At 42.4% G+C, this 23520-nt stretch overlaps 1 protein-coding gene and 1 non-coding gene across 2 annotated transcripts in view; both read right to left on the bottom strand.

Annotated features, from left to right (window-relative positions):
• Positions 1 to 23520, bottom strand: part of KIF26B (kinesin family member 26B) — a 441618-nt gene that overhangs the window by 247379 nt on the left and 170719 nt on the right.
• On the bottom strand, positions 5519 to 5591 carry TRNAK-CUU (transfer RNA lysine (anticodon CUU)). The gene has a single exon. It is a non-coding gene; the product is annotated as a tRNA-Lys (tRNA).

Genomic DNA, 23520 nt, shown 5'->3' with positions numbered 1-23520 from the left:
AGTGGTGGGAATGAGAGGCGTGGGCTTGCTCTCCATCCAGCCAGCCTGCCAAACCACAGACAGGAGGGACTCAGATGAAGGCACCCAGTTTAAAGGAACTTTGTTCTGTTTGTGCTTTGTTTAAATCCCAGAGTGGGAGATGACCCACAATAAGCCACTTGAACCCTTTCTCTCTGCAAGTCTCCAGCTGAAATACAGTATGTGGGAGTTCTTTCAAAAGCATCTATGCAGGCCTTTTCAGAAACTAAATTTGAATACTCTGTGGTTACTGATTGGGAGTGTCACCGCTCCATAGCAGATCTGCTGGCAGCCCCCACCAGCCTCATGCCACTCTGTTCTGGCCAGGCTTTCCTGGGGCTTCTCAGCAGGCAGCCCTGGTACCACTGCTAGCCAGTGGGCCAGGAGCCCTGGCCCTGAGAGACCCGAAACCTCTTCCCCGTTGACCCTGTTATTTGCACTGCCGCTTATCTATTCGAAGCTGGAATAATAACAAACTCAGCTAAACTAAATTGGTCCTTTGTTTGCCATTACCATAAAAATTTTATGTAGGAACTAATAAAAACATGCTTTACGTGCACAGTTGCATGGGTTTGCACAGGCAATAATATCCAGCAAGTTAGATCCATAAATTCAGTTATAGACACTTAGGAATAAATATTTTATCTTTCCCGATGTTTTCGTTTATTGGAGGGAAGGTGTGAACACAGGAGCGTATGGCTGATCTGAGGCTACTAATGGTCCTTAAGTCCCCCCCAGATGCCTCTGCTCGAGACCAGGGAAAGTCCTCTCAGAAGTTTCTGGATAATTTTCCCGATTACTTAGCCTCTTAAGAACTCAATGTTAATCATACTTCCAACCTCAGTAAATGGAAAGCTTTTTAACAGAGCTTTTAAAAGTGAATCGCTTTTGAAATGAATTCAGGATTTTCTTAGAATTCTTTTAAGCAAACAAAAAGATCCAATTCTCTTCCCACCTGGGACCTTGGGGCAGGTTTACAGTAGATTTAACTAAAGAAGCTTTAATGAAATCCAAATGTAACCCAAAAATTGGGATCACTGGATATTTAGCTTTCCCTTCAGCAATGTACTCTGAAGTACAAGAAATGAGTTGGGTTTTTAGCTCTCTATTTTCCTTCCCTCCAGATGGGAACTGTCCAATAGAAATATTATGACAGCCACATTAAAAACATGCAAAGAAACAGGTGAATTTAATTTAAATATTTTATTTAACTCATTAACTCACTGTATCCAAAATACTATCATTTCAACATATATTTAATCTAAAAAGGCCTTTACTAATGAGATATTTTATGTTTTCTTTTCATGTACTAAGTCCTAAAGAGGTAATGTGTATTTTACTTATACCACAATTCAGTTCAGACTAACCATCTCCCAAATCCTCAATAGTCACATACGGCCGATGGCTACCATATTGATTAGCAAGGATCTACAGAATCCTCCACTAGTCAAGGAAAAGACAACTTCAAAGAAATCTCATTATTTATGTGATTGCTTTGGACCCGATGAACACATTTCCCCCAGGTTACAATTATGAATCTACATACAATAAACATAGAAAAAATTAAAATTACATGCAACTTTTAAAGTCCATTTTTTTCCTGTTTATAACTCTTAGTAAAATAGGCAAAGTTTATAAAGTGAACTAGGTAAAAAGAATATCCTTATGGCACCCATAAAGAGCCTACGTTTAAGAGCGATGAGGAGTAAGATACAAAGTATTATCAATCTGACCCCCTGCCACGCTTCAGAGTCCCTGCAGCCTCTTCTTTAAAACTAACTTCTATTTAAAAAATTTTTTTATTAAAGATATTTGTTTATTTGAGAGAGAAAGAGAGAGAGAGAGATCACACACAAGCAGGGGGGAGGGCAGAGGGAGAAGCAGACTCCCTGCTGAGTAGGGAGCCCAACTCAGGGCTCAATCCCAGGACCCTGAGATCATGACCTGAGCCGAAGGCAGGTGCCCAACCGAGTCATCAAGGTGCCCCTATTTTAAAAATGTATTATTGAAGTATAGTTGACATACAATGTTACATTAGTTTCAAGTGTACAGCATAGTGATCCAATAAGACTATATAATATACCATGCCCACTGCAAATGTAGCTATTATCCATCACCACTCTAATACCATTGGCTATATTCTGTGCTGTGCCTTTTATTTTCATGACTTACTCATTCTGTAGGTGGAAGCCTGCACCTCCCAACCCCCCACTAGCCCCTTGCCCTCTGGCAATCACCAGTTTGTTCTCTGTACTTATAGGTCGGTTCCTGTTTGTTTAGATTCCACATATAAGCAAAATAATTTATTTGTCTTTCTCTGATATATTTCACTTTGCATCATACCCTCTAGGTTCTTTCATGCTTCTACAAATGGCAAGACCTCATTCTTTTTTATGGCTGAGATATATTCTATTGTGTATATATACCACATCTTCTTTACCCATTCATCTGTCAGTGGACACTTGGGCTGCTTCCATGTCTTGGCTATTGTGAATAATGCTGCAATAAACATAACTGTGCATATATCTTTTCAAATTAGTGTTTTATTCCCTGTAGCCTCTTACAGATGCTTTGGAAAACAAGAAGCCAAAGTTTTTTCATTTAACTTTTTTTTTTCAAAGAAGCTATTCCAGACTTCTGTAAACTTAAAAAAAATGTATCTTCTATTATTCTTCCACCTTCCCTCTTGTTTTTCAGATACTAAAGAAGACATCCAGATAGAGTATTTTGAAAGTGAGAGATTACACCAAAAGGTCAGCATTGTAGCTCTGATTCTTTAAAGTAAGCTTTGGTGAATTATTCAGTCTCTCTCTGATTAAATGTTGCCATCAGACAAATTACCCCAATAATTCTAAGTCTGTGTTATGTCTTGCAAGTGTTGGGCATATTTTTTACTTGATGTGTTATAACACTTAATAATGCATATTGATGCATGTTAAGCAAGTTGTTCTGGAGGGCAGAGACCAGAATTGCTGAATATACCCTTTCCTGAGCTAACCAAAGCACTGCACGCATAGAAATGCTTAATTATCACATGTGTTGTTGCTGTTGATTCATAAATTACATGGAAGTGCTGAGATAAGGACTCTGAGTTAATGTAAAGGTATTTTTTTTATCTGTTTCTAGATTCATAACAGTGTGTTGTCTCAAGATAAAACAGAATCTCAAAATGATCTTCTTCCTCCCCAAGGACAAAGTAGAAACTTCTTGGCAATAAGTCAGACTGACAACAGGGGAATTTGAGAATGATCTCGCCGTTTCCGATCTGTTTTTGTGTGTTCCAATCAAATAAAGGAAAGTCAACCGTGCATAAAATACACTCGCAAAATTCCTTGCTCCCATCCCTTCCACCTCACATGTGAAAACCTTTTCTATGGTATCAGAGTGGGCTTGGATTCCAGAGAATCTAGCCTTGGCTTTCAAGTGAACAACAGGATGGTGATACTCGACTAGAAGTGTTTTTATCTAAAGATTTTGAAGAAGGCACTAAGGAGACCATTAACTAATAATGTAACTGTTAAAAGATCTTCAAAAAGAGACATGAAAATGAATTGTAACCTCATCCTGGTCTGAACCCTGCCCCAGAGAAGGGAAACCATGTTATAAAGGACATTACTGGGTGAGTTGAAAGAAACTGAAAGACCAATTGTTGATTGGATAAAGTTACTTATCAATGTTAATCCCACTGAACCTGATAACTGGACTCTGGCTATACAGAAGAATATCCCATTTCCTAGGGAATACTCATGGAAGTATTCTGGTACCAAGGCTTCTGGTGTATGTGCCTTACTCTCAATGATTCAGGGGGAAAACTAGAGAGCAACTGTTAATCTAGAGACAAGGAATGTGGTGTCCTCTGTACTATTTTTATTCTTGCAACGTTCTGTATTAAAAGTTATTTTTAAAAAATTCTAATTCACTTAAAAGCGAATAAACAAGGTGGGGAAAAAATTATTTTGAGTCAAATTTTCCCTTTAGGAATTTACATGGGGCCATGCCTTGTTTTGTCTACCTGCCTTCCACAGCAAGCCTCTGAATGTCACTGTCTAAGATGCCACGTGGTAACCAGGTTCACATCGGCTGATGGGTGGTTCACAACAGCCAGCCCTGGCTTCCCTGTGAGCCTGAGTCCCTTGTGGCTCCTCCACAGAGAGAAACATGGGCTTTGGATGGTGGGTCTCAACATCAGTTCAGGTGCCTGTCTCCTGCCCTCACTTCCACAGGGACAGACACAGGGGGAGTCTCTGGCAACAATCCTTGCAGTGGCTCAGGAGACTCTCCATGTGCAGAGAGCCACAGGCTCCCTGGAACCCTGGCTAGCCCACACCACCACCACCTGCAAATCCAGATTATGGAGGGTCAAGCTACTGATGGGACCTGCCTGGGTCACAGAGCAAAGGAACTGGTTTGTGAAGGCATTTTTACTGCCTTCCCCCTCCCCACCTCCAGATCGCCCACTTACTTTGAAACTACCTAATCTGGGGTGCCTGTGGGGCTCAGTTGTTGAGTGTCTGCCTCCTGCTCAGGTCATAATCTCAGTCTGCTTCTCCCTCTCTCTCTGCTACTCCCCACTGTTAGTGCTCTCTGTCCTCTCTCTCAAATAAATGTAAAAAAATTCTTTAAAAAAAAAAACCAAAAAAAAATAATAATAAAAAAAAAATAAAAAAAAACCACCCAAAACACCTAATCATTCAGTTTAGCACCAAAACCTCCAAATAACTGACAATCATGAAAGCACAGCAGGGGCCAAGACTTAGACGTCAACAAATACACCCTCTCTCCTGATGCAGAGTACTTTTCAGGGTCCTTGTCATTTAGCCACTTCTTGGGATCCTCCAGAGACAGGAAGCTCCCTACTTTGCAAAGCAGTCCATCCCATGATTGGATAACTCTTAGAGTTCTCTTGTGCAGTCAGCTGGATCTGTTTGCCTAAAATGGAAGAACTGGAGAATAGGGAACTGGTCTTTAATGAGCCTCTTCTATAGAGCACGGAAAGCAGGCACATGAGAAATAGCTTGGGAATGTTCAAGACCGCTAATGGACAGTCTACATCTTGGCTATTTTTTTTTTTAAGATTGTATTTATTTATTTGAGAAAAAGAGAGACAGAGAGAGAGGAGCAGAAGCAGGAGGAGCAGAAGTAGAGGGAGCAGCAGACTCTCTGCTGAGTGGGAGCCGGACTCAGGAATCAATCCTAGGACCCTGAGATCATGGCCTGAGCCAAAGGCAGATGCCTAACCAACTGAGCCACCCAGGCGCCCCTACATCTTGGTTCTTATTCTATCCCCAGGAGCAATTAAAGCCATAACCACTGTGTCTTCCAAAACATAGCATTTCAAGTGTTTGAAGACACCTTCATGTTCTCCTTTCTTCTCTCATCCAGCTCCAAATCACTGACCTTCCTTTACTCATTCATAATTCACTTGCTCACCCATTCATTCATTCATTTCCAAAAAGATTTGTCTTTTTTTTTTTTTTTTTTTTTTTTTAGTTAGGCTCCATGCCCAACATGGGGCTTGAACTCATGACCCTGAGATCAAGAGCCACATGCTCTACCGACTGAGCCAGCCAGGCACTCCAGGATTTGTCATTGAAAAAAAATGATGGGGCACCTAGGTGGCTCAGTCGGTAAAGTGTCTGTCTGCCTTCAGCTCAGGTCATGATCTCAGGGTCATGAGTTCAAGCCCCACATGGGGCTCCCTGCTCAGCAGGAAGTCTGCTTCTCCCTCTGCTCCTCACCCCATTCATGCTCTCTCTCTCTCTCTAATAAATATTTTTTTTAAAAAAGAAAATACAATAAAATTAGTAAGATAGAAATGATCACATGGAAAACAGGGTAGAGAGGAGAGACCTAACATGCTAAAAAAAAAAAGTTTACACGGTTCTTAAGATTGATTTTAAAACCTTATTCTAAAAAACAAAACAAAACAAAAAACTTGATTTTGATGTTCCTGGCACAAAGTTGAATGGGGAAACATTATGAGTTTCACAGGCCTTATTAAGAGGATGATGCTTGGGTGGCTCAGTGGCTGTGTCTACCTTCGGCTCAGGGTATGATCCTCGGGTCCTGGGATCAAGTCCCACATCAAGCTCCCTGCATGGAGCCTGCTTCTCCCTCTGCCTGTGTCTCTCTCTCTGTGTCTCTATGAATAAATAAATAAAATATTTTTAAAAAAGGATGAAACAGACCAATTCTTCAGCAGAGACAAGGTTACTTGCTGTGTAAGACCTTGTAAAAGTTGGGAAATTGAGCCATGTAATGGATAGTTAGTATCTGTACTCAAAATTCTTAACAAATGCTGAAGCAAGATGAGAATACTAGTTTCTTATAATAATTTCTGATGAATGCTTGAAGGCAGAAGATCAAGACACCATTCAAAGTGGATGGTGAGTTATGAAAAAGAATAGGTTGATTTGGTCCAAATGTGTTAAACCTTCTTCAGGATATAACTCAGAATATAGCTGGTTAATTTGTTAGTTGTATTTTTAATTACTGACCCTTAATCAGACTTCCCTTCTTCTGGAATTTGGGGTGCTGGAGAGAGGAACATTTGAGATCACACTCTCTTATGAGAGTCTGAAGTGCCCCGATCTTATATTCTTGATTAAGTGGCCTCATAAATTTTGGAGACCAGATAAACAACAAGTAGAATTAGATTTTTGTTCTAAAAATAAGGCACCTAATCAAAGGTGTCACAACCCTGGCACAACACAGAAAGAAGCCACAGATGTACCTACCCACAAGGCCAGGGCTTTCTTCTGGACATAGGTCTGGGAGGACAGCCTGGCATAGTTGGTAAATTTTACATTAATCCTGCTGGGTAGAAACTGTTTCTTCTGTTTACAGATTCAGTAACCAAAGCTGGGGCTCAGAAAAGCCACAGAAGAGCCTGAATGTCGGGCCTTCAAGTTCCAAATTTTGTGCTTCTCACCTGGCTTCCGGGGGCCACATTGTAATGAGTACAAACGATGTGACATAATATAAATATAGTGATGTCATTATGATGTGTTGACAATTCATGTGGCTGCCCTCAGAGTAAAGTCAGGCCTGCGCATGGTGTGCTAATACGGACTTAAAAATCAGTTTTCTGGGGCACCTGGGTGGCTCAGTGGTTGAGCGTCTGCCTTTGGCTCAGGTTGTGATCCCAGGTTCCTGGATCAAGTCTGGCATCAGGCTCCCCGGGGGGGAGCCTGATTTTCCCTTTGCCTATGTCTTTGCCTCTCTCTCTTTGTCCCAAATAAGTAAATAAATAAATAAATAAGAAAAACAAAAACCAGCTTTCTAGGAAAAAACACCATGATTTGTAGCATTGCCAATTTGCAAGTTGCAAACTTTCCCTCATGACCTGGTTATGGGCTCTATCACACTACGGGTCCAGAGCAAGGGAAGTCTTGGCTCCTGGCTGGCTCCTCGGTGAATGAGGAAGTTCCACATTTTCCTTGTCCTGTGTCCCATCCACAACCACCTCACTGATCTTTTAAATTTTTTCATAATATGGGATGTTTCTGGAAAAGGAAAGGAATGAAAATAATGGACTATATGGGTCAAGTAAATCAAGATGCTAGAAATTCCATCCTGGGAAGCCAGAGCATCCTTAAGACACTCCAACAGTGACCTAGCTTCAGTTTATATATGAGCCCAGATGTATCTGAGTCTGAACCTAATAACATTATGATTGCTCAATGCTGGAACCAAAATCAAGCTACTAACTTTGCTTTTAGGTCTATAATATTTCAGATATGAGTAAATTTAAAAAAAAATGTGTTCAAGAAGTAGTAGGGACTAAATGGATGCTTCCTACTATTAGCCATTTCACCTACTAAGAAAAGACCTTAAAGGAATTTTTATGCCTTTTTTTTTTAGAGAGGGTGGGACAGAGGGAGAGGAAGAGGGAAAGAATCTCAAGCAGACTCCCCATGGAGCACAGAGACCAACAAGGGGCTCTAGCCCAGGCCCTGAGATCATGATCTGAGCCCAAATCAAGAATCAGATGTTTAACTGGCTGAGCCACACAGGTATCCCTGTTTTTTATTCCTTTAAAGTATTTTAAACCTTTAAAGTATTTCTGGTAATGGATGATAGGTTAAACACATATGTTTAGCACTGTGCTTCACTGAAATCCGAATGAAATGACAATGCAGGGTCTTTACAAAGCATAAACTCACAAGGCCACAGAAAATGAGAGAGGAAGCAAATGTAATACAATTCTGGAAGCTGGAACTAAGATGGGTGAGTGGTAACTTACTTATTAGTAGACAGAAGATGAGTCTCAAACTAAAAGTTGGGCAAAGCTGTAAATAGTTTATACTTCAGTTTATACTTCAAAACCCCCTAGAAGGCTTAAAACTAGATGGTACCATATACACTAAGTGGAGCTATGTCAAGGAAATTGGCTGAAATGCAGTTTATGAAGGAGTTAGAGCCCTGGAACTCTACCTCTCATCCAGGTGACTGCACCTGCCTACCTTGGCAGGGGCTAGCAGCATATGCTCTGACATGGTAACACCCAGGGTCTCCAGACTAGAACCTGCCAAGCACCGCTAGGAATAGGGAACTGAGAAAGGAGAAAGTAAGCTGAAGTTTACACATTGAATTTGAGACCTCTCTTCTCTTCTTCCTCCCAGCTCCCAGAAAACTGGCAGCCAAATTCATACCAGTCTAGAAGACTCTTTCCTGGGGATCTGAACAGCTCCAAAGAAAAGAACTAAAGAAATTTTTAGAAATGGCCCCTTCAGGTTACAATATAGGTAAGACTGTACTCAACCATCTCCTCCCATGCTTCTCCATCCAGATATTTTGTGCCTTATTCATTATGATCTGTCAGTGAAGGATCACCCAGTATTTGAGGAAAGCATTTAATACAAAAGAGGAGGAGGGGTGCATGGGTGGCTCAGTTGGTTGGGCATCTGACTCTTGATTTTGGCTCAGGTCATGGTCTCAGGGTTGTGGGATCAAGCTCTGCATTGGGCTCTGCACTCAGTGAGGAGTCTGCTTGGGATTCACTTTCTCCCTCTGCCCCTGCTGCTCGTGCTCTCTCTCTCTCAAACAAATAAATAAATAAGTAAATAAATAAATAAATTATAAAAACAAAGCCACAAAAGAGGGGGAATATCTCAAGGAGAGATATGCAGGGAAAATAAAACTAAAAACAGAACACAACCCACTTTCATCTCAGAGAGATGAAAGAAAATACGGCATCCATAAAACAAGAACAGGACATCATTAAGAAAATAGATTTCAAAAAAGAACAATTAACGACAACAGAAAGAAGTTGTTGGAAATTAAAAACATGATAGTGAAAATAAAAACCTTAATAAAATAGTTCAAAGATGAAATTGAAGAAACCTGCCAGAAAATACACAATTTTTTTTTTAAAAAGGCAAATAGAAAAGCAAAAATAAACTAAAAAAAAAAAAAGAACAAAGAAAATGGAGGGCAGGAATGTCAAAGAAATAACTAAAGAACATTCCCTGGGATGGGCCAACATGAAGACTGAAGGCCCACGATAAGCCAATATTAGATCCGAGGGAAATTTCAAAGCACTGGTGATCAAGGACATCTCGAGAGAGAGACCAGGAATATTTCATGTAAATGACCAAGATTCAGACTTTTCTATAACAGCACTGTAAGCTAAAATGTCACTAAAGAAATACCTTTAAAAATCTAAGGGATGATGACTTCCAACCTGCACCTTTGTTACCCAGCCAAAAAGTATTAACCAAGTGTCAAGAAAGAATAGAGCTATTTCAGATCCAAAGTATCAAAAATGCACCTTCTTTGCGCACTTTTTTAAAAAAATTTTTTATTTATTCATGAGAGACACAGAGAGAGAGGCAGAGACACAGGCAGAGGGAGAAGCAGGTTCCCCGTGAGGATCCCGATGTGGGACTCAATCCCAGGGTCCCAGGATCATGACCTGAGCCAAAGGCAGCTGCCCAACCACTGAGCCTCCCAGTGCCCCCTCCTTTGCACACTTATGGAGAAAGTAACCTGAGCCACATGGCTAAGTTGAAAATTAGCCCTTACATAGTCACAGCAATACCTTTAGATAATATTTAGGCTGTCATAATAATACTGGATATTGATCAAACCAAAATTCAGCAAATTATTAGAGCTATGAAAAGACAGGTGAGCATATATGCTGTGGGGGTTGGGGGTTGGGTGGTAGTCAGAAAGAATTAGATGTTCTTATTCCTCAGTGGTCAGGTGATAGGTAAATAATTCTCAAACCTGTCAAGTTTCAGGAACCTTTTACAATCTTAAAATTACCAAGGACCTCACAGAACTTTTCCTTTGTTTTGTGATACTTCTGTTTTTCAATTTGCTTAGCATACTGGGTCTTTATCACTAATTCAACCCAAACTCTCCTGTGTTCTGTAACTCTGCCCTCAAAAATGTTCAAAAAATATTAGCTCTATGATCATCACATCTTACTCAAGAATTTTTTCCTAGATCCTCCTAATCCATACCTCCCTCTTAAATCTATAGATATTTACCGTTTTAGAAATTAAACTAAAACTTAAAGTATATATTTATTTTAAAATAACAAGGAGCCCATTAAATGTTGGTATAAATATCTTATGAAATATATCTATTTCCCCAAACATAAAATTTAATGAGAAGATTGACACTATTTTACATTTTCACAAATTGCTTTTATGCCTGGCATATGTTGTTTTAGTTACGTGGCTTATATCTGATTATGTTGTTTCTGTTGACTATATAGAGAAAATCTATCCTCATACAGATATGTAGTTGGTAAATGGAGGACTATTTTAATAGCATTTTAAGATAATTGGGGACATTCTTCTTTGATACTATACTAAAAATTGGCAAGCGGAGGTTTCTTAAAGATTCACTGAAATGAGCAATCTCAAGGTATGTTAATGAATTTTCAGTACATTGTTGTACTAAAATCCATTAGGCTATCTTGCATTTTGAATAGATATGACATTACAAGATTCTGTAAGAATGCACAGATCACTGGAAAATATTTATTTACTGAATTATACATGTCTTCCAGATGTTGATATATTCCATTACACAATATAAAAAAAAATCACATTTGTTAATATCCTCGCTAATCTTATCAGGAAGTCTTTAAGTCACGGATCAATGATTGGATAAAGATATGGTATATACACACACACACAGAGGAATATTACTCAATCATAATAAAGAATTAGATCTTCCCTTTGCAACAACAGGGATGGACCCAGAGAGTATCATGCTCAATGTGCTCAGTGAAATAGGTCCGACACAGAAAGACAAGTACCATGTGATTTCACTTATATGTAGAATCTAAAAACCCAAACAAAAGCAGAAACAGACACAAAAATACAGAGAACAAACTGATGGTGAGAGGATGGCCAAAATGTGTGAAGAGGAGTGGGACATACAGGATTCCAGTTATGGAGCAAAAAAAGTAATGGGATGAAAGGTACATGGTCAATGGTATTGTAGTGACATCGTATGGTGGTGACAGGTGGGAGCTATACTCCCTATGCAGAGATACTGAATCACTAAGTTACACCCCTGACACTAGTGTGACGTTGTGTGTCCGCAATATGTCTCTAAGTGTTGGGAGGCTTTTAGGTTCATGGTCGCAGAATCAAGTTTTCCAAAATGGGAATCTCCAATGGCAAGCTCAAGTTTTATCACTGGCAAATCAACCCTGTCAGCTCTTATATTCACTTAGAGCAAATGTCTACAAAATACTCAAGTCTGAATAAACATGGCTTGTCTGTCAGTCATTTTTTCAAGTGACAATGTATTCCATGAGGGGCGGGTACGGGGGAGACCAGGAGTTTCCAACTCAGACAATGGCACACATGCTTCTCCTTGAGGCAACATCACATGGCACTCAAGGACCTCACGTTTTGACGCACATTTTTAGATTTAACTAAATTAATAGTTTTTATTGTTCCATCAAGCACATTCTTAAATGGAAATGTATTTTAAAAAACATTCCAAATGTGTGATGACAGAGAACACAATGACTAGTAGGGTCTGGTGCCACTTGCCTTGATTGATTCATGCAAACATGCCAGCAGTTTAACCCACCACAGCAAATATCAACCCAAGTAAAAGAGGCAAATAATGTTGGACTATTATATAAAAGTACTTTTGATCTCATGGACTTGTGGACAGTGAAAAGGTCTTGGAGAAGCAAATGGTCCATGGAGTACACTTGGAGAATTACTGTAATAGAGTAATCTAAAACTAAATAAATCAAGTAGTAGCAACAGAAGAATGGCATGATATGGAGATAAATATTAATGAACTCTGGAAAGCAGGGAACACCCACTGTATTCTCGGTAGAATGGTGCTTTTCACATCAAGGCTTGTCAAATGATTTAACTCCCTAACTTACATGCACGTGTAACTTTGATTTAAAAACTAATAAAAGATGAATATTTCTAAAAAAAATTTAAACATTCTAAGTAACTGAAGCCTTCTTCCAAAACTTAATTTATTGCTTTAAATACTCAAGAGACTAGAATACTCCTTTCAAAGGAGAAACATGGTTATGTACAGTGAGCTAGAAATGTAATTTCATTTTTAATATTGATGTAATACAAGCTATAGCTCTTTCTTGGCCAATTCTAGTAATAAAGAGTGATAAATTGTTATTTATTCCAGTTCTGCCAGAAGAGCTGAATAGCCATATGTACATATAAACATGTGCACATGAAGACGAGCTTTTTTGAGAGTGGACACAGGGTGAATGCTTGAATTATTAAGCATTAAATATAAGAGAAACAGAACTTCCCTCTCCCTCTAAGAGGGAATATGACATACCCTGGAATGTTTCTTTTTTTTTTTTTTTAAGATTTTATTTATTTATTCATGAGAGACACAGAGAGAGAGGCAGAGATACAGGCAGAGGGAGAAGCAGGCTCCACGCAGGGAGCCTGATGTGGGGCTTGATTCCGGGTCTCCATGTTCACATCCTGGTCCGAAGGCAGCGCTAAACCACTGAGCCACCCAGGCTGCCCATGGAATAAGCTTTCTTGCTGACTATAACCCTGACTTACAGGGTGGCTCTTCCAGGCCCCAGGGCCACTGCCTCTCCCAACGCTCAGTGTTCCAGAGTCCCCTCCAAAGAGACAGGCATACAGGGGACGTGAGCATACTTCAAACCTCACAGTGGCTTTTCTGCAGGCAGGCTCGGGGTTCAGAACCAACCCATCTATTTGAAGGATATCTTCCCTCTTGGAATATACAGATGCAGAGCATCTATTTCCTAATAGAAATACGATTCTAAACAAACCGGAGATAAAGGCCAGATTGATCTCAGTGAAGAAGGTATGGAAAAGGAGGACTGGTATCCCCTTCCCTCATGAAGTATACTTTAGTATTATTATTCCAAGATGACTTAGGTTCACTTCTGTCCAGGGAAGGAGAGAGACGGATGTGGAAGGAGTGGGGAGTTCCTATTCACTCGCATATCTGCTTATGGTCAAAATACACTGGACTCGATTAATTAACATGGTCAGTGTATAGCAATTTTCAAACACAGCAACAAATGCTAACAGAGTCATATGTGCAAAGAAAGAGGGGGAACAAAGGAGCAAATCTGGGTAAATCGAGACTGTGAAATTTCTGTGACTAGGCATTTAAAATAGCCTATCTTGTCCTCAATAAGTTGAAGCACATGATTCTAATAGTCTCTTTAGTTGCATTTTTCAAGGAACTATATATTTCAATTTGAGTTACTTTATATACTTTTCTACTCCTTCCGAAAGTATCAATCCAGAAAGAAAGTTATCATGTAAATCTTCTTAGAAATTGGTTTTTCTATACCACAAAGAACACTGAAGTGTTCCTACCATGGACCTCAATTACAAGAGTCTCCAGGTGTCTCCTGAAAACCTGTCCAGTCTCACAGAGGGAGGCACCAAAGAATCACCAGGTCAAGAGAGAACAGATCTGCTGCTCAGTTTCTGAAGGAGAGCCATGTGACCAGAGGACCTTTTAACTCAAGGTTTCAAAATGGCCTATTCTGGCCTCAAGAATATTAGTACATAGGGATGCCTGGGTGGCTCAGTGGTTGAGCATCTGCCTTTTGCTCAGGTCGTGATCCCAGAGTCCTGGGATCGAGTCTTGCATTGGGCTCCCTGCAAGGAGCCTGCTTTTCCCTCTGCCTGTGTCTCTGCTTCTCTCTGTGTCTCTCATGAATAAATAAATAAAATCTTTAAAAAAAGAATATTAATACATATTATACCAATGTTGGTAACTGCAGCCCAGAACCCATAACATTTCCTGGGTGAGCAGCAAGCAGATGAGGAGTTAAGTGGACTTGGCACCTTCCCATTCTGCCCATCATCCTGCTTGGGTCCATACCGATGGCCGGTGACACTCTGGGGAGGTGTCAGGGCAGCCCTGCCTGCTGCTAATGTCACGCATTCACAGGAAGCAGAAAGATAGTTTTAGAGATGGAATCAAGAGCTAGACTGGATAATGCAGCCTCTTCTTCATCCAATAACACGGTAGTTGCTATTTGTTTCTGAATTACAACTGCTACAAACAGTCTGTGTAATTGACAGCTAAGTAACTGATATTAAAATGCATTTTTCCAGATACCTGGATGGAATGTGTGTCTGGCTTCCATTCTGTTTTCCCACAGCACAGCGTCTGCGCTTCTGCCCTGGCACTGACCCCAGTCTGACCCACATCAGAGGGCCATGCTCAGGGAGCTCCCTTCAGGGATCTTTCCTCATTTTTACTTCCCAGCTCCAGACGTCCCACACACTGTGGACATCTCAAAACACTGAATGAATGAAAATACTGACTTAAATAGATTCTTCAGCTGAACTGTTTTTCTCCTCCCTGGATCAGAGAGCGACACAGGTGAAGGTGATGAGGTTATTCATCACTTATCTTATCAATGGATGGCTTTAAAAGGAGGCTGTTTAAAGGAGGAACAATGCTAATACGAGTCCTGAAGCCAGGTCAGTGGGATCCTGATGACCCTTGCAGTGTTTATGGATGAGGTGGGGGAATGGGGCAAGATTCTTCTGCACTGTGGGTGGCCAGAGCCTGGTTCTCCTCCAGAGCTGCGGCCCAGCTGGGCAGCAGGGGTCCCTTGAGCCCACTGCACCATCGTCTAGGTCATAGTCTCACCCACCACCAAGGGCACCAGACTTACTCCGTGCCAGAGTTATTCCATAATGAATACCACTGGATGCCCTCCCTTCCCCAACACACACACACACACACACACACACACACACACACACACACACACACACGCATATCAACACAGGTGAAGGAGACACAGTTGGAACAGCCCATCATTCCACACTGACTTTCTACACCAAGATACCCTGTTAATAGGCAAAACCCTACCCAACCACAGTGCTTTGTGATCTGTAGGAAATAGTATGATGCCCAGCTCAAAGAACGTTTGCTGAGGGGATGAGTACATGGATGACTTTATACAGTATGGGTGTAACACAGCAACACTGCTTTTCATATCTAGGTATTGGCAAGACATGATGGTCCAATGGACAAGACATTGAGCTAGAGTCAGAAGAGCCTTCCGCGTCCCAGAAGAATTAATTGCCTGTCTCTAGCTTCTCTTATTTGCCTAGCCTCATCCATCCCCACCTCCAACACCCAATGCAACCTCGCCTCTATACCACAGAATTGTGGCCAAAGCTGTCTCTGGACCAGAGGGCCTAGCAGCTCACCACCCACATGGCCACCGACATAGACTAGGGGTCATCCCCAGTCATCCTGCACCCTACCAATCCTCAAAGCCTCCAGGTATTATTCTAACTGTCTATGGAATCTCCCACCCCTCCCACCCCAAGCCCTCTGCTCACTAGTCCTCACTCCCCCCTACCAGACCTATGACCTCCACTTCTCTGTTAGCACGCAGTCCCACTCTCCTACTGTGTCCTGTCTGTGTAGTTTTTTCCTCGCCTATGACAGCTGGGGGTGAAGCTCATGATCTGCCCATTTCTCGTGTGTCACCACATCCTCTGCCTCTCCTCCAGCTCCCAGCACACCATTCCGCGACAATCCTGAGTCTTTATGTCTCTGCTCCTCCTTCTATCTTCTTGTAAACCCTTCCCCAGATTGCCTGCCTGATGATACCTGGCAGGTGTGTAGACTCAGGGTGCTATGATGTACAAGTGCCCCAGAGAGTTTAAATACTTGCTGCTGTTAGCCTGCATATGCTTACAATATATGTGCATCCAGTGGATGATGTTTAGGTAGATATTACGTTAGCAACGTATATACCTTATTAAACATTTAATGAGTAGTTCTTGTAATTAATACATTTACACCAATTAACCCTAAAGGCTGCATTGGTTTGTTTTCCACTTAGCCTATTATATAGTTGGAAGTTAGCAGCCACTTAGAGTAGGTCGAAGGTTTGCAACATTTCAATAAGTGAGTTTCTTGTTAATTGCTCTACTTTCATTCCCACTGCCTTTTCTGCCAAATCTTTGGCATAAACTGCTAATAAATGATGGAATCGACTGGTTATCATCACAGGTCCTTTTATTTCCTTTGCCCACCCATCCTCAGAGATGCAAATAACTGTGACCAATTCACAACAGAAGGGTAAGATGAGGGGTAAGGTTTGAATAATTTACAGGATAAATAACTGGGAATTAGAACTCTCTAGAGGTGACTGCGCAATCTAAAAAAAAGAAAAAGTGTGTGTGGGAGAGTAAGACAGGGCTCAAGATAACCGAATACAAGCAATCTTGAGGCTGGGACTCACTGAATACTCACAGTCAGATAAGCCAAAACTTCCTGTTTACTGTTAGCATAAAACTTACATTATGAAGTTGTAGAAATACTATCTACCAAACTTCTTACTTCTAACAAATAACTAAGTAAGTGCTCAATAAACCATCCAAGCTCACAGCGTAGGTGGTCAGAAGTGCAGTGGAATGAAGAGATTCACTTCTCTCTACGGTCTTCCCAAAGTCAATGCCATCGCCATGGCTGAAAGGCTTCCTGCAAGTTTCACCATCTGGGCACAATGCCCCTCCCTCCCCCGCTGCCTCTGTGGCCCGTGGGTTTGCAGCCTCCTTCTAGAACAACAGAGCTTCTAAACCACACTCATGAAAGGACAACATCTCTTGTCTCTTGGTTTTTCCAGAAAGTGTCAGCTGCCACCATTCATCTTTTCTCCTCTTTGTTGTGGACAAGAACTCCTTGTCCCTCTCTTACTTCCTAACAGGATCACAAAGTGGCCACTGCTTCGTCTTTTGTTTGTTTGTTTTAAAATTTTATTTATTTATTCATGAGAGACACACACACAGAGAGAGGCAGAGACATAGGCAGAGGGAGAAGCAGGCTCCATGCAGGAGACTGATGTGGGACTCGATCCCAGGACCCCAGGATCACAATCTGAACCAAAGGCAGATGCTCAACCACTGAGCCACCCAGGTGTCCCTGGCCACTGCTTCTAAATGGCCAGTCTCATCCACGGTGACTAAGCATGGGTTTTCTGACCAGGGTTTGGAGGGAACGAGCCACTCCCCCAATAGTAGCTATCAATCTCCCCACGTACCTGCACCCCATCAAAAAGGCTATTTGGGTAAAAAAGGATAATTTGTCCTTAGAGGAAAACGAAACATGGTGGTTTTCAACAAAAACTGCGATACACAATCTCAGCTGCAATGGACCTGAGTGAATCTTGAAGCTACCGAACAGCCCTGCACATGGCTGTGTTCAGGGTACTCACCATGAGAAGACTATCAAAACCAAGCTGTACCACGAAGGGATGCCTCCAGGGCTGGGTGTGTGCATGTCACCTGTCAATGCGCCATGCATCTGCGGGATGGCAGAGAACCATGCTCTACAAGTAGCCCCTGCATGTTGGGTTTGTAGAATTTCTCAGTATGCAAACTCATTCTGCAAATCTGTGTGTGTGTGTGTGTGTGTGTGTGTGTGTGTGTGTGTGTATACATAAAATTTCATTTAAATCCAGTGCTTAGAACTCAAACATAAATTTTAGGATGAATAAACTTAATCCTCAAAACAATCTGAGGAGATGGGCACTCCAGAAACAGATATCAATGGTCACATGGGTGGCTCATTCGGTTAAGTGTCTGCCTTTGTCTCAGGTCATGATCTCAGGGTCCTGGGATCGAGTCCCACATGGGGCTCCCTACTCAGTGGGGAATCTGTTTCTCTCTCTCCCTCTGACCCTCACTGCTTGTGATTTCTCTCTCTCTGTCTCAAATTAATAAATAAAATCTTTTTAAAAAAAGCAGCGGATTATCAACATCTTGTGCGGTCAGAATGTCACTCAGCTCATAAGCAGGTGAGGCGCAGTTCACACGCTGATCAGAGTGCTCTTTCTGTGAGGCCAGAACAGAGTTCCATTTATACTAGAGATCCATTCAGGTCCTTTTGCAAGGATATGTATTAGGACAATGAATTTGAACATATATTATTCTGCGAAGACATTATTGACAAGGAAATGAAATGACCCTATTTTCTTTTATTAATCTTGGAATTAATTTATGATCAGAGTCTAAGTATCTACCTCTTGGGTAAGCCAAAGTACATCTCACTAGATGGCAGCATTGCTTACACAGCCTTTTTTGTTTGGGGTTTGGGGTTTTTTTGTGGCCCATCTTTTTCTCAAGCTTTGTCCCCCACCAGCCTCCCCACCTCCCAGTGAGAAAATGGAACGGGGGCATTGATCTACACAGTTAAGCATAGCCGCACAGCATGAGATCTGACTTGGAAATCCTGGCAACACCAAAGTGTCTGAAAGCAGTGTTTGTAGGATGTGCTGTGGGTGTCCCTCCTCAGGGAGTCTGGGTGTCTGAGCAATCTGAGGAACTGGCCCCTGCCTTAAGCAGGGTGGTGAGGGGCAGGGGACAAGTGTGCAGGAAACAGTGTTTGAATCCCAGCTCCGGCATTTCCTAGTGGTGTGACCTTGGACAGGTCACTTGACATTTCTGGGCTTCGGTCTGTCGTCTCTAATTCCCCAGGGCAGCCTGCCTGTCTTGCTTCCATTGGTATCAGAGGTCTGTTTGCTTTCATAAAAAGGAAGCATGTCATGAACAGAGTAACGGGCTCCATCTTCCCACTGGTACAGTCCCCAATCCACGGGGACCAAGGACTCCAGCATTGCTAAGGTGATGGAAACTGTCACCGTCAGATTGGTTCAGATTCATCATGCAATTAGAAAAGTGGTCACAGCCTTGAATGTAGACGTGGGTTTGCTTCTCAAATGACACCTTTTTTTCTCCCGAGGGTCCCAGGTAAGCTGCTGAAGGGACGTGTTAACCCTTTGAGGCCACTAGTGTGGCAGTAATGCACTAAATGGTCTCCAGAGTCCTAAAAATGGTGACTAATATGTGTCCTAAACACCTAAATTACTCCCTGGGAATGACTTAGACACATGAAATATATGACTCATTAACTAATCCCCACAAATACCTCCATAAGATCGAGGGACGCTAATTTGTCACGCTAAAGACAGCACAGTCAAATCTCAATTTGAAAGCAATTAGGTGTGTGCCTGGGGTGGGGTGGGTAAGGAGGAGACTGCAATTTTCCAATTTATTGAAGATTCCAAATTATATAATTATAAAAGAAAGACTCATATTTTATAAATAAAGAGATAAGTAAATAATAAGCAACCATCTGTATTACAAGTGTATGTTCCCGCAGATCTATAAATAGCAAGAATGTGGGGCACCTGGGTGGCTCAGCCAGTTAAGCATCTGACTGGCTCAGATGGTCCTGGGGTCCTGGGATCGAGCTCTGAGTCGGACTCCCTGCCGAGCAGGGAGCCTGCTTCTTTCTTTCCCTCTGCCATTCTACCTGCTGTTCATGCTCTCTAATAAATAAATAAAAATTTTAAATAAATTAATAGCAAGAATGAAAGACCTGAGTACTCTGTTTCAAAGTGCTCAGTAAGAATCATGACATAGGCCTAAATCACTCAAGATTTCAAATTAACTCCAAAATAAATGAAGTTTTACCCTTTTTCGATTATTCTAAATGCTACCTATTACTCTGTAGAATTTTAAATGATCTGAGCCTATATATGGCCTGCTCTCCTCCCTTATAAAGGTCTTCAAAAGAAGAAAATTGGCCCAGGGGCCTTTCAATATTTTACCAATTTATTTCCTCATGGTGGGAGGAGATTCTACTTAGAATCTGACCTGTGTCAGCTGTGGTGCCCATATGGAGAGTTGGGGTGTGGTAGGAGATGGCTGATATTCTGAGCTGGTGAGTACCATTTCTTTCAGGTGTTTTATATTTACTATATAGTCTGGGTCTTGTTTTCTCAACTACCACTGGTTCTTATGGTAAAGCACACTCTAGTTCCATTCAGTGTTGAGTCTTGAGACTGAGCTGGCTTCAGGTCACTGAACGGAGGGGCCACCATGTGTCAGACTTGGTCCATCATCCCCTATAGTGCCCGTAGCAGCTCTGCAACTGTGTGCTTTGCAGAGGACAAAACACAGAGACACGTGACAGCCAGGAAGCCCGCTAGCTAGAGGTCACCCCACACAGTCAGCAAGGACACTGGGCTTTTACTTCTGGTGCATAAGCAGCAAATCTAGCGTGACCCAACATCTAGTGCCTCATTGTTTGAGACTTGGATAAAATCATTGATAAGTATCAGCCCCAGACTTTCCCAAAAAATTCTGTTTACTTTGTCCTTAAAAAAGAAAAAAAAAGGCGGTGGCTGTCGTTACCCCTTTGACCATTTCACTATGGCCGGTAGGTATTCTAGTTTTCTTCCTCAGCCCCATAAAGAAAGCAAATATGCTGCCTAAGGAAATCATGGCTAGGGAGCCTGGCCCCAAAGAGGGAGGATGTGGGAAGCTATTTAAAACAAAAGAGTCAATCGGAGAGGGACAAACATTATATGGTCTCATTCATTTAGGGAATATAAAAAATAGTGAAAGGGCATAAAGGGGAAAGGAGAGAAAATGAGTGGGAAATATCAGTGAGGGTGATGGAACATGAGAGACTCCTAACTCTGGGAAACGAACAAGGGGTAGTGGGAAGGGAGGTGGGCAGGGGGATGGGGTGACTGGGTGATGGGCACTGAGGGGGGCACCTGACCTGGATGATATGCTATATGCTGGCGAATTGAACTCTAATAAAAAAATATATTAAATAAATAATCAATCAATCAATCAATCAATCAAAAGAGATCTGTGAAAGGGAGCCTACGTCCAGAGAATCTTCTCTCTGACCACGATTCTCAGCTGTGCCCTCCACCCAAGCCCAGCCCAGGAGAGCCGGAGGGAGGAAAGTCAGTCCCCAAGCTTGAGAGAGCATCGTCCCCATGCCAACCACCCCTCTTGCCACCTGCCTAGTAAATGGAGGCGTGGCTTAAAAACCCTCTTTTCAAGGCACAGCACCTTACCCACATTTCTGGCTTCCTTCTGGAGCCCAGAAATATTTCTCTCTTTTTCAAGATTTTATTTATTTATTCACGACAGACACACAGAGAGAGGTAAAGACATAGGAAGGAGAAACAGGCTCCCTACGGGGAGCCCAACGTGGGACTTGATCTCAGGGTCCTGGGATCACAACCTGAGCCAAAGGCAAACACTCAACCACTGAGCCAGAAATATTTCTAAAGAAAAAAAATACAGACCATCCCAACAATTGAACCCAAATCCCCAGCTCAGTCTGTAGAAAAGGACTGGAAGCCCTGGGGCACTGGTCAGATGAGGTCCTCAACTGAATCTGACCTTCCCCCAGGGAAGCGGTCCCAGAAATGCAATTTACAATCGCACCTGTGGCTGGGATGGTGCAAACAGACCCTGAAACTATTTCATAAGCTCAGATGAGGTGCTTATTCCTAGAAAGCCTATGTCTGTACGTTGGCCACTCAACCTTGTCTCTATGAGTAGTTTTCTCTTTTCCCCAGCTCATGAGGTGTTCCCTTCCATCGGCATAAGGGTGTCTATCCCTGGGTACAACACCTCCCTGCCTCTCTTGGCTGTTCTTTTTAAAAAGATTTTATTTATTTATTTATTTAGAGTGAGCAGTGGGGTGGGGGGAGGCAGAGGGAGAAGGAGAGAGAAAATATCAAGTAGGCACCACACCGAGTGCGGAGCCCAACACAAGGCTCAATCTCATGACCCTGAGATCATGACCTGAGCTGAAACCAAGAGTCAGAGCATCAACCCACTAAGCCACCCAGGTGCTCCTGCCTCTCTTTGCTTTTTACCCTTTGTATCTTTCCCCCTCCCCTTTACGTCTCTCCAAATGAAGGACATGAACAAGACTACTTCACTGCTGTTTGCTGTAAAATGTGCACCTGCTCCCTTTTCCACAGTGACTCAGCCGTAAAAGGACATGGCACCGCACATCTCTCATCTGCCACTCTCATGGCACCCTGTCTTTAGCTTTCATCCATCCTCCTACCATCTACCGTCTGTCTGTCTGCAGTGGTTTGCATGGTGGCCCCCTCCCCCAAATTCACTCAGATCTCAGGATCTGTGCCTTTACTTGGAATTGGGTCTTTGTGGAAGTAACTAGTTAAGGATTGAAATGAGGCCATACTGGATTACGGTGGGCCCTTAATCTGATGGCTGGAGTCCTTGTAATAAGAGGAGAGAACACAGAGAGACCCCAGAGGAGAAGTCCTTGGAAAGGCAGAGACTAGAGGAAGCAGCCACAAGGCAAGGGGCTCCTACAGCCACTGGGATATTGGAAGAGGAAAGGAAGGATTCCTCCCTAGAGTCTTCAGAAGCAGCACTGTCCCACCTTGATCTGGGACTTCCAGCCTCCAAAACTATGAGAGAATACAATTTTGTTGTTTGGAGCTACCTTGTTTGTGGTCATTTGTTCTGGCGGCTTTAGGAAACTGATACACTATTATCAAACTACCATCCGCCTACCACCTTCATTGTTCCCACAGCCAGATTAACTGCTCTTTCCAGCTGTGATGCTTGACTCTGGCAGTTCAAATTTAGGCCTAGGGCCCAATCCCAGATTTTCTGATTCCAGTCTGATTCTGGTCTGGGGTGTGGCTCAGGCATTGGTGTTTTTTTTTTTTTTTTTTTTAATACCTCTCAAATGATCCTAATGTGTGGCCAAGGGTAAACATTCCCACCGTCCAGCAAGGAAACTTTCTCCCTCCCCTGCCCCAAAAGCTCCAATGGCTGTCTGCCTTTGCCTACCAAACATCAAGAGGATAACAACCAACACTTCCTGCCTACGATTTTCCAAGTGCTTTTTAAAGCATCTGATTCTCAAAACACTGCGTGAGGTTGAGAATTGCGACTGGGCGGTCCTGTTACCCCGAGTTACCTGGCCATAGGCCCCGTAGGGAAGATGAGCCCCCTCCCGCACCCCTTTCCACCCCCAGGCTTGGGATGTTTGCTGCAGCTCTAATAGCATGCAAGACCCACATGGTGGTGATCACAGCGGCCCCTGGCCAGTCTCTGTGGTGTGTGTGCTTGTTATCATGAGCTCCAACAATAGGGGAATCAGAGACCCCTGAAAGCCAACCATGCGGTAGGAGTAAACTCATTTTGC

The sequence above is a fragment of the Canis lupus genome, chromosome 7 (assembly GCF_003254725.2).
Source record: "Canis lupus dingo isolate Sandy chromosome 7, ASM325472v2, whole genome shotgun sequence".
In the NCBI taxonomy this organism is placed as follows: Eukaryota; Metazoa; Chordata; class Mammalia; order Carnivora; family Canidae; genus Canis; species Canis lupus.
This window is presented reverse-complemented; position numbering and strand designations above follow the sequence as displayed.